Source organism: Lissotriton vulgaris, chromosome 8 (genome assembly GCF_964263255.1).
Source record: "Lissotriton vulgaris chromosome 8, aLisVul1.2, whole genome shotgun sequence".
NCBI lineage: Eukaryota > Metazoa > Chordata > Amphibia > Caudata > Salamandridae > Lissotriton > Lissotriton vulgaris.
In genome coordinates this window covers 15,939,761-15,956,692 of record NC_141696.1, presented here as the reverse complement: position 1 = coordinate 15,956,692, position 16,932 = coordinate 15,939,761, and the positions used below count along the sequence as shown (strand labels likewise).

General features: G+C 46.2%; 1 protein-coding gene across 1 annotated transcript in view; it reads left to right on the top strand.

Moving 5' to 3' along the window:
• Positions 1-16,932, top strand: part of LOC147693237 (tyrosinase-like) — a 300,300-nt gene that overhangs the window by 476 nt on the left and 282,892 nt on the right. The window lies entirely within an intron of this gene.

Below are 16,932 nucleotides of genomic sequence, written 5' to 3'. Positions count from 1 at the left end.
GGTGGCTCAACAGCCTGATCCATTGTTGCAACCAGAGTGTGGAGAGATGATTAAGAGAATATTTCCATTAACCACACAGTCAACATAATGGTTGTATTTACTGTGATGGAAAATTCATGAGCACTTTTCAGTTTTGGGGGTCTACTGTTGCTCCTTAAAAGTCTTTGCTTTTTGGATCCCTCTTCCAGCATTAGCCCGGTGGACCCGGGTCGCATAGACAAATGACTGATGCTCTGCCCTATTCTCTGCCCTATTCCCTGCTCTGCTGCCCCAGCTTACAAAAGGCTGGTTTTCCTCCACTGTCTGTGAGTAGCTTCAGTAGTAGGGGTGGTCCTCAGCAGCAGTTACCCTCTCCTACAGTCTATGTCCTAAACAATAATGGCAGCCTCTCAGTAAAGCCATTCAACTCAATTTCCAGCTGCACAGACATGTGTTGGTACCCATCACTTGAAGGTTGGGTTTGAGACAGCATGTCTCTTGAAAGTTGGTTTGGAGACAAGACGTCTCTGAAGGTTGGGGAGTGAGGGGACATTCTGGAAGGCTGGGTGTCCTGTCCAAAGGGAGTGTGGGACATTGGACCTTGCTGGAGTATGTGAAGCTGAAGCTGAGGCATAATGAGCTTTGAGTTACCTGAGAAAGTTTAGAGGTTGTAATAGTTATTGTTTTGGGGTTGGAGGCTTCTTGATTTCGGGGTCCCTTGGGGACTATGACAATCTTGGGATGTGCTACTCGGCTTCCTAGTTCAGGAGGTGGTTGCACTTTACTGGTGGTGAGTTAGCTGCACAACTCAGGTTAGACTTAAAACAGTGTGTCTTTTGAAGGTTGGATTAGAGACAGCACAGCTCCTGAACTTTGGAGGCCAAATATCACTGTTAGAAGAGTGACTGACAAACAGCTGATCATGCAATGAGGTGGTGACAGCATGTTGCTTGAAGGTTGGATTAGATTGGAGGCAGAGTGTCTCTTAAAAGTTGTATTGGAGGCAGCATGTCTTTTGAAAGTTGGGTTGGAGGCACCATGTGGCTTATAGGTTGAATTGGTAGCAGCACACCTGTTAAAGACGGGATTGGAGGTAGCACTTCTCTTGAAGGTTAGATTGGAGGCAGTACTTCACTTGAAGATAGATCAGTAGCAGCACTCTGTTGAAGGTTGAATTGGAGGCAGCTCAGCTCGTGAAGGTTGGATTAGTAGCAGCGCTCTGTTGAAGGTGGGATTGGAGGCAGCTTGGCTCTTGAAGGTTGGATTGGTCGCAGCGCTTCTCTTGAAGGTTGGATTGGAGGCAGCTTGGCACTTAAAGGTTTGATTGGTAGCAGCGCTTCTCTTGAAGGTTGGATTGGAGGCAGCTTGGCTCGTGAAGGTTTGATTGGTAGCAGCGCTTCTCTTGAAGTTTGGATTGGAGGCAGCTTGGCTCTTGAAGGTTTGATTGGTAGCAGCGCTTCTCTTGAAGGTTGGATTGGAGGCTGCTTGGCTCATGAAGGTTTGATTGGTAGCAGCGCTTCTCTTGAAAGTTGCATTGGAGGCAGCTCGTTTTTTGAAGACTGGATTGTTAGCACCAAATCTCTTGAAGGTTGGATTGGTAACAGCGCATCTCCTAAAGGTTGGATTGGTAACAGCGCTTCTCTTGAAGTTTGGATTTGAGGAAGCATATTTCTTGATGGTTGGATTGGAGGCAGCGCTTCCCTTGAACGTTGAATTGGAGGCCAGCCGCGGCCGCTTCAGGTAAGACCGGTGGGGAGGTCAGGCCAAGTGAGGGGGGAGTTTGAGAGACAACCACAAGGGAAAATTAAATAAATAATTAATTTTCCCTTGTGGTCCTCTCTGGAAATCCTCCCTCACCCGGCCCCACCGCCCCACCGCTCTAACCTGCAGCAGCCGTGGCTGTTGGAGGCAGCCCATATGTTGAACTTTGAAAGCTAAACAGCATGATCAGATGGGAGCCTGGCACACAGTTCATTGATTGTGCAATGAGTGAGATGAAACATTGAACCACATCTGCAACTCTGAATGATTCAGGGCGCTATGTCACAACACAAGGGCAGGGGTGTCTCCTAAAAACATGATATAATTGATTCTTGTATGAAAGGCAAGGCTAGTTGGCGTATGCAGAAGAGTGCCCCACCCAGAGGGCTTGTGGGTGCACTTAATGGTTGTGCGCTTTCTTCATAACAATATTGTTGTGTGTGGAACTTGCATACAAAGCTGACTGTGTGTCTGTGAGTGCATGAGTGCAAGTGTAGGTGCTCGTGTCAGTGCATGTGTGTCTTTGTTGTGCCTGCGAGTGCCTTACTTTTCTTTCGTGTATGTGTGAGTGCCTGCGCATACCGTCATGTGTTTGGGAGGGCAAATAGGAAAAACAACTTCCATATGGTAAACCTTCTGCCACAAGCGCTCAAATTATACTGAATTTAGATGGAACCCAATCCTGGGTCTCCATAGCGTATAGAAAATCTTTAGTTTTCAGTGTATTTAACCCAAATATAGAAAGGCTTGTCAGCTAAGGGTCTCTGGTGCCTTATTAGAAGTGCAGGGGTCAGCACTGGTTTGTGGGAGTACTGTGGTGATTATTATTGGGTAATGTTGTGCCACTGGTATCTCATGGCATTGGGTGATGATGATGTTTGTGTGTGTGTGTGTGTGTGTGTGTGTGCACACACACACACACACACATATGTTTATATACTGCATGACATTGACAATTACAATGAATAAACTCCATGTCTGCTGCAGAAAGTGGGATCTTTCAGGTTGATAGGTGTACTTGTAGAAACTCTAGCCCCTAAAATATTTAACACGAAAGACAGAAAGCCCTACCACCTTGTGGCCATATACAGTCTCTCAAAACGTAATCGCGCAGGTGCTACAATGTCAATAACACGGGAATTAAATATCAGCTCATTTAGCTTCAGAAAACTTGTGTGACTTGTATTTTGACTATTGTGCTGTGTATCAAAGGACAAAGAGCTATAAATGTATCAGTTTGAAAGGATAGGTCCTAATTTCTCGAAAACTATGCAAAGAAGGGCAGAATAGTGTTTTACTGATCAACACCACCCACATGTGGACTGGACTTCCCAACGCCACCCACATGTGGGCTGGACTTCCCAATGCAACTCACATGTGGACTGGGCTTCCCAACCCCACCCACATGTGGCTGGGCTTCCCAACGCCACCCACATGTGGACTAGACTTCCCAACACCACCCACATGTTGACTGGGTTTTCCAATGCCACCCACATGTGGACTGGGCTTCCCAACGCCACCCACATGTGGACTGGGCTTCCCAAGGCCACCTACATGTGGACTGGGCTTCCCAAGGCCACCCACATGTGGACTGGGCTTCCCAAGGCCACCCACATGTGGACTGGGCTTCCCAAGACCACCCACATGTGGACTGGGCATCCCAAGGCCACCCACATGTGGACTGGGCTTCCCAACGCCACCCACATGTGGACTGTGCTTCCCAATACCACCCACATGTGCACTGTGCTTCCCAAGGCCACCCACATGTGGACTGGGCTTCCCAAGACCACCCACATGTGGACTAGGCATCCCAAGGCCACCCACATGTGGACTGGGCTTCCCAACGCCACCCACATGTGGACTGTGCTTCCCAATACCACCCACATGTGCACTGTGCTTCCCAAGGCCACCAACATGTGGACTGGGCTTCCCAACGTCACCCACATGTGGACTGGGCTGCCCAACGCCACCCATATGTGGACTGGGCTAACCAACACCACCCACATGTGGACTGGACTTCCCAACACCACCCACATGTAGACTGGACTTTCCGAATGCCACCCACATGTGGACTGGGCTTCCCAATGCCACCCACATGTGGACTGGGCTTCCCAAGGCCACCCACATGTGGACTGGGCTTCCCAAGGCCACCCACATGTGGACTGGGCTTCGCAACGCCACCCACATGTGGACTGTGCTTCCCAACGCCACCCACATGTGGACTGTGCTTCCCAATACCACCCACATGTGCACTGTGCTTCCCAAGGCCACCGACATGTGGACTGGGCTTCTCAACGCCACCCTCATGTGGACTGGACTTCCCAATGCCACCCACAAGTTGTCTGGGCTTCCCAACGCCACCCACATGTGGACTGGGCTTCCCAACGCCACCCAAATGTGGACTGGGATTGCCAACGCCACCCACATGTGGACTGGGCCTCCCAAGGCCACCTTCATGTGGACTGGGCTTCCCAATGCCATACACATGTGTACTGCGCTTTCCAATGCCACCCATATGTGGACTGGGCTTCCCAACGCCACCCACATGTGGACTGGACTTCCCAAGGCCACCCCCATGTGGACTGTGCTTCCCAATACCAACCACATGTGCACTGTGCTTCCCAACGCCACCCACATGTGGACTAGACTTCCCAACACTACCTGCATGTGGACTGGGCTTCCCAACGCCACCCACATGTGGACTAGACTTCCCAACACTACCTGCATGTGGACTGGGCTTCCCAACGCCACCCACATGTGGACTAGACTTCCCAACACTACCTGCATGTGGACTGGGCTTCCCAACGCAGACAAGATGACAGCTCCACCGTGCCACTGGAAGGGTTCTAAAAGACAACGTTGAAAGTGCAAGCTTTTTGTAGCACACTGCCCTAACTATAAGTCTAAAGCATGGTGTGGTTGGCACTGCACTTTACACAGAGCTCACTAAACATACAAGTTATGCCGTTTCTCTGCTAAACCACCCTATGTAATGCACGAAAAAACACCTGGAAACTGGATTCTGATGCATACTTGTCCTTTGTCCGTTCCTCCTGTAAAGCAACTTGGCTCATGTGGCTCTCATTCACATCTGTGCATCCATCACCCCTCTGAGTTATAAAGAAATGTGGCTCATTCAAAGGTCTCTTCCTGATGGGATTTATTTGTGAAGCTTATTTATATGCCTGTAAATTAATTTGTGTGTTGGAAGACATTTGTCAACCTGCAACCCCTCCTTTCGTACGTCCTGGCCCTGGCACGAGTGCCACTTGGTCATTAAAAATGTCTTACATTTTGGGTAGTGCAGTTTTAGGGGCTCATTTGCAAGACCAAGTACAGCCACCCTGCATCGCTTTTCATGGCCTTGTAAATATGGACTGAGGCAACGCAGCACAAGTCACTGCATTGCCTCACCCTGCAATTAGGGTTACCAACTGGCAGGGTGCAAATTCAGGGCGGTCAGTGTAAAAATTCAGGACAAAGGGTCAAAATTCAGGACAAAGGGTTAAAATTCAGGACAAAGGGTCAAAATTCAGGACAAAAATTCAGGACAGAAGGTCAAAATTCAGGAGAGAAATTTGGGTCAAAACATACGTTTTACAGACATATCAGAGGAGGTGGCACAATAATATATAAGTAAGTAAATAGACAACTAAAATAAATACAAGTCAAAATAAGTTTATATTAGGTTGAACCAATCGTGCACTTCACAGTTTTACAGTATGCGGGCAACTTTGCAAAGCGACATTGGGCCCTTTCTGCAATCAAGATTTCTGCTAGTAACAATAAACATTAATAAATAGTATTTTTTTATTTGTATGTTGAAATCTGTCTTTTAAATGTACAGTGAAAACGGTGTTAGTTATTTTATTTTCATTTTCCCCAGCAGGGCGCCAAGACAAAAGCAGAATGTTTTGCCCTAGTCCCAGGCAGGAGGAGGCACACCACATGCTGTCACTACAATAGGGTCCATTGTCATTCTAAAGTGCTAATCCGCGGCAGTCTCAGACTGACAATGGGCCGCTCCACAGTCTGAACGAGGGAGGTCCGGGAGGGGCCTCTGCAGGCAGCCTCTTCACGTTAAAAGACAAGTGTGAGAGGCCCGAGTGAAATCTTTTTAACTCACGGGGCCTCTCGCATGGGGAACAGCATTCCTCACTGAGATTTCCCATTTCGATTTTAGTATGATGTCTGTAAGGCGTCCGTAATTTGGGATACTAAAATGACGGACGGTCCGTGAAATTTACGGGCGGTTGGTCACCCTACCTGCAATAGGGAGGCGTGGCATGGGTGATAAGCTGGGTGTCCCCATATAACATCCATGGCCTTTGCAGTTTTTTTTAGATTCTGTAAACCTGGAAATGCGTCAAAAGCCTACTCCCCCCAGGAGTTACAAAGATGAGGCATGAGGAGAAATAACCTTATTTCTTCTTGTTTTTTTCCTTTTCCACATGAGCTGCACACATCAAAACAGGACATCTCCTCCATTGATTGTCTTTGTGCTGCAAGGTGTCCCTTCCTGCACAAAAAAACATTCACCCTTAAATGCAAACAACCTTGCAGCATGGCGCAAGGGTGCCTGAGTTAGTGCATGGCAGCCCATTGTGTGCCATCATGGGGGCGCATTCTTTCTCTTTTCTTTTGACGCAGGTCAGTGCAGTAGAAAGGCTTGCGGTGCCGCCCTACGGCAAAAGACTATGAATGAGGCCCTGGGTTTGAAAATGCTGGTCCAGGCCTGCTCCTATTCCATGACACCTCTAGAACCATAAGGAATAGAGTTATGGGAACTAGTCTCAGACAACAAGGCCCCACCAAAATACCTCTGTTTGTCCAGAGGCGCCATTAGCAGGATGTTCCTAAACTGTGTCAGGTTGTAGAGCCATGTGCCTTGTCATACCTCCTGTATGGAGGGGGGTGAAGCAGAGCTTCTCCTGCTCTCCAGAGGAATGTAAAAGAAGGTGGGGGTCGTGTTCCTGTCTGGTTCATTGAGGATCTTGACCAAAGGTCAGAGGCAACTGGAAGCCCGCCATCTTTAAAATCCATAGCCCTGTTCAACCAAAGCTGCTCTCATGAGTCAGGAACTTGCATCAAAGCAAGGTAAGATGTAGACACCAGCGGGCCATACGAGTGGCTGATTCACAAAGGTAAACTTACACTTTGTTGTAACTTTACTCATTTTCGGGATGTAGAAAGATAAACTTAGACCAAAGTCTAACTTTACTAGTAGTAACTTACCTTTGTGAATATCGAAAAGTAGTAAACTTACACACAAGTGCAAATTTAGCTTTGTGAGTCGGGCCCTTTCACTCTAACCCTTGCCTGTTGGCAGAACTGCCAACCAGATCACAGTACAGGATGTAAGTGTCCTTCACTGGAGCCCTCCAGGAGGGTAACTGGGACCCGAGGGGTAAGCTAGGTGAGGCATTTCATGGCACTAAAGTCAACATCCTTGGGGAGCTGCATCTTTTTTTGCTATAACTAAGCCTTCTAGAGGACCTGAATCACTAAGCACAAGTTCATGTAATATTGTAACACCTGCACATGCATGCAATGCTTACGCCCTAATCTACTTTCAGCACACACATAGAAGTCGGGGGGGGGCAGTAAACTCATCCCCTAGGAGGGAAGATAAAAAGGACTGTGCCCCTTCCTCAAATCTACGTGAAGCCTGGCGAGGGGCAGTTGCCCCCCTACAATGGGTAAGGGTTCACTGTAGCTGAGTCCAGTAATATATTGCACACTGCTGGTGGGTAGCACTTCTTGCTGGTGAGTAGCACTTTCGTGGGGCACTCAGGGAAGAACGTAGGGTGAACCAGCTACAGTTCACTGCCCCCTCAGTGCCAGGCAGGCCCCCCTTCTGAATGATTGACACCTCCACCGGCTGGCACACTGGTGTGCAATAGCCTCAGTTTGGTTGCATTGATCTTAAAGTTCCAAACCAAATCATATGTATTAAGTAGCTTTGAAGCTAATAATTTTAGAAGTACTTTTAATATTAATCATATTAATGTTTATAACAATTCAAACTTTTCTATATATATAAAAACGAATGTATGTATGTCTGTCTGTTTGTCCTTTATGCATTACTACACCATTCATCTGATCGCCATGAAACTTTGGGAAGTTGTGGAGTACACTCCCGCAAAGGTTTCTGGCATAAAATATTTTTAAAGATCGCCCCCCCGGGGCCCTCATAATCTTACGAGTACTGAATTTGCAACCACGACTTTGCAACCGTACAAGACTTTCGGTGAAAAAGATGATGAACAATGTCATTGAAGCTAAAATTTTAAATGGGAAATTCAAGGGGGAAGATGTACTCTTGCCAAGTATTCCAATGATCACAACAGATATGCCATTTGAATTCAAATGTTTACATTTTCCGGTGCGACTCGCTTTTGCAATGACCATCAACAAAGCACAAGGACAATCGCTGCAAGTGTGTGGACTAGATTAGGAGAATCCGTGCTTCTCACATGGACAACTGTATGTGGCCAGCTCACGAGTCGAAAAACCTTCTGATTTATTCGTGTACGCACCAGACGGAAAAACAAAAAATATCGTGTATCCACAAGCACTAGAATAAATAAATAGAATTAAAACAACACTTTGAAATGTTTTCCATATTAAAATGAATACGTTTCAATAAAAATGACACAATGTAAATTGAATGTTATCATATCAAGTTTACTTGAATTTGTTTTCTTCTGAGATCGCAGCAACGCGCGACGGGTAAGCTAGTAATAATTAAAACGAGTCAATGATAAGAGGTAAAGTGGAGTAACACTGATGAAAACTCTCTTCCTTTAATGTTGACTCTATACGCATATGAGAATATATCGAGGTAACACAGGGCACTCAATCTTTTTCTTGGAGTATCCACCACACACTATTGGGCTAGTGTTTTGTCACTAAAACATTTTCGATTAGGGTTTCTGATCATTCAAAGCCACTTTGGGGGAAGGTTGGAAGACAGCATGAGAAAGAGGGTGTGGGGCTCCCCGGTGAAAGTTAAGTGGGGGTCATCACACCCTAAACCGTGGTCAACCGATATTTAAAACTCAGGCACTCTTTGTCAGTCTGAAACGAAAAGGGGAGGAGGTCCCAGGGTGATCAGGGAGGAGCGTGTATGCAGAATCCTGAACACAAACCTCTTGTAGTTGGACAGATCTCGGGAAGCTGAAAGCTGATGTTTTCTGGCATCTGTTTCAGCTATGGGACTCCTGCGGAATTCCAGTGGAACCATCATTTACTAAAATAGGTCACTCTGACTGGAACAAGGAGTTTCTTTCCCAGCTGCCATTTCAGTACCATGGAAGTGGGATGGGGATGTCAGAGGATAATCAGTGAAAGAAATTGGGGGCATTAGTTGAGGCTAGCAAGTACCCACCTAAAAAAATAACCACAATCCTTGTAAGGGTGAACCACTAAATCTCACTCTGTCTACCTGAGCTCAGCCCCCTGGTAGCTTGGCAAAGAGCAGACTGGTTTAATTTAGAGGTAATGTTTAAAGTATTTATGTAACAATCAAATAGATTATCAAGGTCTGTCTGGTCCTGGATCATTACCTTCACAGTCCCTAGTTTATATATATCAGGGACTGTTTTTTTTGTAACTTAGGTAGGGGAGATGTATTTGGAAATCCAGACAGTAGCTTCAAGTTGTACCACAAACGTGTGAAAGAACACTTTTTTAGAAGGAGTCATTTGGATTGGAGGGGGATGCTTTAATGAGGACTAGTCTTCGTCGATACATCCTCTTGAAAACCGCGTCCTCTAACAAGCCTTACTTTTGTGTATTAAAAGTAGGTATGAATGATTTCTACTCACTAGGGGCCTTATTTATGAGGCCTTGCAACAGTTTTACGTTTCAGATGCATCACTTTTTGTGACACATCAGTGGCCTAAAAAATACCTCCTGTTGTGCCATATTTACAAAGTGACGCATCTAAGCAGATGCTTCACTTTGTAAACCCCTACGCTACATAATACCTGCGTCAGGTATAATATATGCAGGGTGGGGGTTCCCATGTAAGTAAGTCACGTAGAAGTGACGCAGTGAAATCTACGAGATTTCACTGCGCCAATTCTAGGGTGCAAATGCGTCAATATATTACGCCTGCCTCATAGCAGGCTTAAGACTGACGCAGGCACATTTAACATGGGACTTGTCTATGTTAAATGACCCATTGCTGAAGTTGCGTCACTTTCGTGACACACTCTAGCAATGCGTCACTTTTGCGCTACAGATATGTCAGAAATACTGACGTATCTGTAACTCCTGGCAACATGATGCGTCATACAGTAAATATGACGCATCAATCATGTCGCAAGGAGGGCCCACTGAGAAGTGATGTATCGCTGCTTTCACACAGCGATGCGTCACTTCTCATAAATGAGGCCTTAGGTTCCTATTGCCCTTCTTGTTAGCATAACTGCAAGGGGGAATAGGGGTGTTAATCTTACATCTACGGCTGCGACAGTTGGTCTCCGCAAGACACTGTACATTTTATGACGTTTTGTAGCTTCTAGAAAGTATCTAGGAAATATTATATTCTCCCTGCACTGAGCCAGAGCACATAGAAGCTGGGTAACCAGGTAGGCAACCTTTAAGGTAGCCACCTGTGTGCACACCACATCACCTTCTACATGAGATTCATGTCAGGGGTGAGTAGACACATTGTTTGATACCAAACACAACATATTTAGGTGGTACCAAAATAGAGCTTGCGACCCCAGGTTTGCCTGGGTGCTGGCCCATGTTTTCCTATGGACCGTTTATCACTTATAGTAGCCTTTAATGGTAAAGGGTGTTAAAGGGACATAAAAGCTTGCACTTACACGCCAACACCTTTAATATAAGGTACCCTGTCTGAGGCATTCTCGTGGGGTGACTGACATATATTAAAATGTGTGCACTGACTTTGCCACACATGGTGAGGAAAAAGCCAAAATGGAGCAGTTTACGCTGTTTCTGCAGTTGGCAGTTGGCATTTGGCAGTTGGCAATGGCAAGCCTGCTGTCAGTAGTTTACTTTGGTCTCTCAGGGTGGCACAAATAGTGCTGCAAGCCCTGGGGACTCTTTTACCACCCACACCTTGTGTACCACTGGTACCTTAGACTAGGGTCTTATAAGGGTGTTAAAGTCCTCGTTTATTGGCATTGCTAATTTCCACACTTCAGTTTTAGGGAAAGAGCAGTAGCACTAGGGTTAGCAGGCTTCAGTACACTCTCAAAGTCAAAAACCAGCATCCAGGTGTTCAAATTGGGGCAAAAAGAGGGGGAGAGGGGTGTCTGCAAAAAGCTCTGCTTTCTTTTACAACCCCACACTCCCAGTCAACATGTCCACTCCACCATGACCAACAGGGTAAGGGGGCCTAATTTACCTCTGACCATGGGGTCTGGTTCACATGCCAAATACAGGACTATCCTGAAGGTTAGCAGCCAACAGAGGCTACTGACAGCTGTCAGTATCCAAAACCACACCCTGAGCTTTCCACTGATAGGATGGACAAGCTACCTTGAGGGGCAACTGTGGGTTCTTGGAACCACCCTTGCTGTTCAGAATGGGGAGTTACCACCTCTTGTGGCAGATACCCTTTTTCCTCTTATCCTTGTGTCGGTGCAGGTGTGGCACCATGGTTCTGAATAGTTGTCTGACTTTTCAGGACTCATTAGGGCTCAGGAGAGGCCTCGCCAGTGCCAGCTTTGGGGTTTTCCCTTACTGGGGTAGAATGCCCTTGGCTTACTGGATCTCTACTTAAGAGGAGCTTCCCTTTCCCTTTCTCACCCTTCCCCCCTCCCCTTTGTAGTGGGGCATTGGTCTCCTAACCTTAGGGATAGGAGCCCAATAATCTTGGGGTTGGGCAGTGCCCAGGGTGACAACCTTGGAATCAGACCAACCTCTGTAAGGTCACTGCCTAGGATTCTATATAGGGGAAGGGCAGGACTGATTACCACCCTATGCCAGCTAAGGGTATCCCCTCTTTCTAGAGGTACTAAGGCTAGAGGTCTGGTTGTAAACTCCCCTGGGACTACCCTTTCTTTTCTTATTTCTCCTGGCACATGCTGTTCTGGGGCCACTAACCTGTCAACCACTATGGAATGACTGGCACCTGTGTCTCACGGGCCGTTGTGGGAATCACATTCACTTGAATGGGCTGGAAGTGCTTACTAGTATGCTAAGAGATCACCAACTTACCACCTGGACACTTCTCCCAGTTAACCGCTAGGAGGAACTCCTCATTTGAGGTGTCCTCCCCAAAGGATACACTGGCCAGCCCCGTTCAATTCTTTCCATTGGGACAGTGTATATCCTCTCTGTAGTCCTCTGCCTGTTGACAGTTGTTCGAAATGGGGGTCTGCATTTGGCAAGAGTGTGCACCTTTGTCCAAGTAGGGACCCTTCTTTCTAGTTAGGATTAGTCAGCTACAATCCTAAAATAACCCCTGCTCACCACCTTGGTAGCTTGGCACGAGCAGTCAGGCTTATCTTAGAGGCAGTGTGTAAAGCATTTGCCCATAACCAACTGTAATACAGTGAAGACACTACAAAAAGACACCACACCAGTTAAAAAAAATATCCAATATTTTATATATCCAAAACAAGACCAAAAACAATAAAAATCCACCATATAGTTCTCAGAAATCTTCAGTAATCAAAATAGACTTGAAATACAGTCACTTAAAGTTGATAGCTCAGTCTGGGCTATCACAGTGTCGTGAACAACAAATCCAAGCAGTGCTGCCTGGCTGCGGTGTCACAGGCCAGCTACGGTGTTGGAAAGACCCGCAAAACAGTTCCTTTAGAAATGTAGGGCGTCAGCGATCTCTTGATGAGCCCCGAAGGGCCGGCATCCGCAGGCGTTGGTTCCGAAGATTGGTGCAGGAGTCATAGGACCCTTGAAGTCACAAAAGTTGCAGATCAAACTCCTCGTGGTTGATGTTGAGAGCGCTGGCATCGGCAGACATCACGCTGCAGTACGAAGGTCAGAAGTGAGGCGTGCGGTGCCCTCAGGTCGCGGTGAAGGCAGCGACTCATTGACGGTTGTTCAGTGGTCATCTATATAAACGAGGACCTGTGATGCCCGTGTGGACGTCCGACTTAGAATAGCCAGTAATACGGGGTAAATTGGCTATAGACCGTTTTGAAATATCGAGCGGTCAACTAATGTTGTTACATCAACTCGGATAATCTTTCGGGTTGTGTAAGTTTCCTATGACTAGATAAATCATTTCTGGACCTATCTGCCTATTACAAGATGGCGCTGAATACTAAAGAGCATAAATAGTCATTCCAATATGGCGCGGACGCTGAACGCCGATCGGAACACGTTCGTGGATAGACGAACATGAAGTTTAACCAAGGTAGGCACAACTGCATCAGGAATGAGTATTAGATAGGAACTAACGGATATTGGAATGAGGGAATATATTTATACCCACTCGATCTTTATTTCAGATCGCTGGTAAACCGTATATATTGAAAAAGACAGGAAGACTCCTGTATCTGTGGATATTTCTTTAATAAGAACAGGGTAAGTGGATTAAACAACTTTGATAATATGAACTATTAGCATTTTGGAACATAGATAAATTTTACTATTGAGTTCCCTGGCCTTACTTTTCACAGGGTCTTACGAATTATTATTTGGAGTATGAAGTAGGAAGATTATCTCAATTTATGAACTGTCGGGAACACTGAGACTATGGTAAATATGCTAGTTGATTTCACCAAATAGTGAGTCACGTTGGATAGCATGCGGTGAACATGGGTTTAAATCACTGGATCTTATATGAGATGTCATTATGTAAATAGTCAGTTTATTACAACGGATACTACCCTTTACTGGGCAGTCCAACATTGATAATAGAGGGACATTGGATAGTTACTCCTGAACGTGGCGAAAGTTATTTTAAAGCCGTGAGTGTAATAAAGACTTATATTACACGTTGTTGGATAGAAAACATGAACCCTAGTACATGATATGGTGGTGGTTTTCTTTGAGAGCGTGCACGCATCGGGTGTATGAGCTTCTAGGTATTTCCTACCGGGTTCTTTTTCTCTGTTTGTCACGGGATTCTTGAAACTAAGGTAGAATTGTATAGTATTATATAGTATTAATTATGGAGTTGTTGATTTGTATTTGTATTATGATTTCAGCCCTGAGGAAGTCGTTATGTAAACATTATACAAGACGAAACACGTGTTGGCTGAATATATCCTATGATACCTGTACATGGAATGTGGAGAAGCTATATTTGAAGGACAATAAAAGTCTCATGATCTGAAGGACCCCTTTTGATACGTTATTTGGATTGCCCACCTGGAACTGCTTTGGATATATTGAAGACATTGTTACGAATTGTGCTTGTATGAATTGCGAGTGCTCGGGAGAACCAATTTGGTTGTTCAGTGGTGTTGGTGAGACCAGGGCTGTGGTGTGAAGTGATGCGGTGATCGTCGTGGTGCTGGCAGGTCATGGTGTAAGCAGCAGCATCATTGCTGCTTAAGCGCTGAAGTCAGCTGCCAAACTGGTGTCAATAGCACCAGCGTCGGCAGGCCACGGATGCGGTGTGGGATGAGGACTGTGCATCGTGTAACTTAGGAATGGTGCCCTTGAACCACGGTACAAGCATCCGCCTCGATGTCGGCGTGCAGCGGCGTCATCGGGGATACCAAGGTGGCATCATGAAGCAAGGCAGAGTGAAGTGTGGTGCCCACAGGTTGGAGAACAAGCAGCAGTTCGGTGGTGGCGGTGGGTGGTGGCGTCCGTGAGACCAGGGTCGCAGTGCGGCATGCGGCGGTGCACTCTGTGGTACCTTCAGGACTAGGAGTCAGCAGCAGCTTCGTAGACAGCATTAGGTTGCTTTTTTTCTGTTGCAGCACACAACACACAGTCCCTAGTGCTGATGGGAGAAGAACTTTAAGTTTTTGCTGTTCGTGCTGTTCCTGAGACTTCTTGAACAGGGGGCAAGTTCTACCTCAAGCCCTTGGAGAAACTCAATAAAGAAGTTGAAGAAAGTTCAGTCCAATCATTTCACTGCCCAAGACAGAAGCAGATACTGCAGGCCAACACAGCAAAGTGGTATTTCCTCCTCACAACTTTTTCAGCTCTTCTTATTGGAAGTCTTCTTGGTCCAAAAGAGTTGTAAAGTTCTGGGATCTGGGCCCCAATATTTATACTCCAAATTAATTTGTCCTGTCTGGCAGAGAGTGTATGTAATTAGTCCAAATCAGTTTGGTCCTCTCTGGCCTAGCTTCCCAGCAGGAGGCAGAGGCAGCATTGTCTAAAGCAGACCAGGTCCATTTAGGTTAACGGAAATCTCCCCCCACTACTGTAAATGGAGCCCAAGTCTATTCAGCCAAGCCCTGACTCACCCAGACTCTCTGGAGTCACTGTCCATCCCCAGCCCCTGTCACTCCAAAGCCAGACAGTCAACACAATCATGCCAGAGGCACACAGGATAGCTAAGCAAGAAAACACCTACTTTCTGAAATTGGTATTTTCAAATACAGAATGTAAAAATCACCTTTACTAAAATATGCTTCTTTAGATTCTGAGTACAGGCATACTAAGCTTTATTTTCCTATCTGGTCCCAATGGGAAGTTATATGTATAAGATGTTATAAATTAACTCCCATGCTTTCCTATGGACCAGATAGCATTTCAGTAGTGAAACATGAAACTGGCAGTATTTCACTATCAGGACATGCTACACACATCAGTGCCTGTCCTAACTTTCACATACACTGCATCGTGCCCACAGGGGTACCTTGGGCCTACCCTAGGGGTGACTCACATGTAAGAAAAAGGAAGGTTAAGGCCTGGCAAGTCGGTGCAGTTGCAAAGTCGACATGTCAGCACCAGACTGCACACAGGCTCTGCAATGGCAGGCCTGAGTTACCTTTTCTGGGCTACTCATGTGGGTGTCACAATCAGTGCTGCAGGGCCACTAGTAGTATTTGATTTACAGGCCTTGGCACCCTCCGTTCACCTTATCAGGGACTTACCAGTAAATCAAATATGCCAATCATGGAAACACCAATCCAAAACCCAATTTGCACAGACAGCATATGCAATTTAGCACTGATCAGCAGTGGTAAAGTCCCCAGAGTCCTAAAACCAACAAAGACAGAACAGGAAAAAATAGGAGAAAGAAGCAACAAGTTTAGTGATAACCCTGCAATAAGGGCCATTTCCAACAGTAGTTAAAGAAAGTCTCTTATTCAAGAATTTATTTAGACCTGGGTCCCATTAACCATGCTTGCCAGCGGTTGGGGGGGTTTGAACCGCCTCCTTTTTAGGGTAATGAGGTCCTGAGGGAGTCTCTTTGGTGCGCTTATCATTTTCCTCCTTTGCTTTCTGCAGCCTAGTCCCCCCCATCCTAAGGTCACCCCTGAGTTTTCTTGGGTACATTTGACTGTACCGACTTATCTGCTTTCTTGCCCAGATCTCTGGGGCTAGAAAGCTCTGAATCTCCCAGATGCAACTTGTCAGAGAGAAAGTTTGCTAAAATGTGCTCCTTCAAAATAAAACTGTACAGCCCATCATGAGTGTGCACCTCATTGCCTTTTATCCAGCGGTCCAGGGCTTTGACTAAAGAGTTCACCCATGTTTGGGTTTGACCTTTATGGATGTCCCTAAACTTCAGTCTAGACTTTTCTATGGTGAGTCCAAATCCTTCTATCAAGGTCTCACTTTGCGAAGATTAACTCCCAAAGAAGAGATACCCAATGATGGCATCCTATCCTTCTCATTTTGCAGGCTCTCGCAAGGGCTGCTAACTATTTGCTAAGGTAATCTATACAACTATACTTGGGGCAATCCCTTTGGGGATCTTCTTAGTGTCAAAAGATTCCTCTTTCTCTCTATTAAAGTTGCTACCACCATTACTTTTGGGCGTAACACCCATTGTCAACCTTCTTTCTTCAAGGGCTAGTCTCCTTTCCTCAAGTTCAAGCTTTCTCTCCTCCAGAGAAAGTAGGCCAAGCTCTTACTCCAGGATTGGTACCACCCTACCAATGGGGGCCTACTAAAGTGACTCCTGCCACATCCCACTGGTGAGGAGGTCTGTGAAAGGGTATGGGGCTTTTGCTCTCACCTTCCTCCCCATGTTCTTCATTTTGGGCTAGGGTCTCATTCCTACCTTCTTTTAGGCCACCTTCTGAGACATGGCTCTCCCTCTCTAGT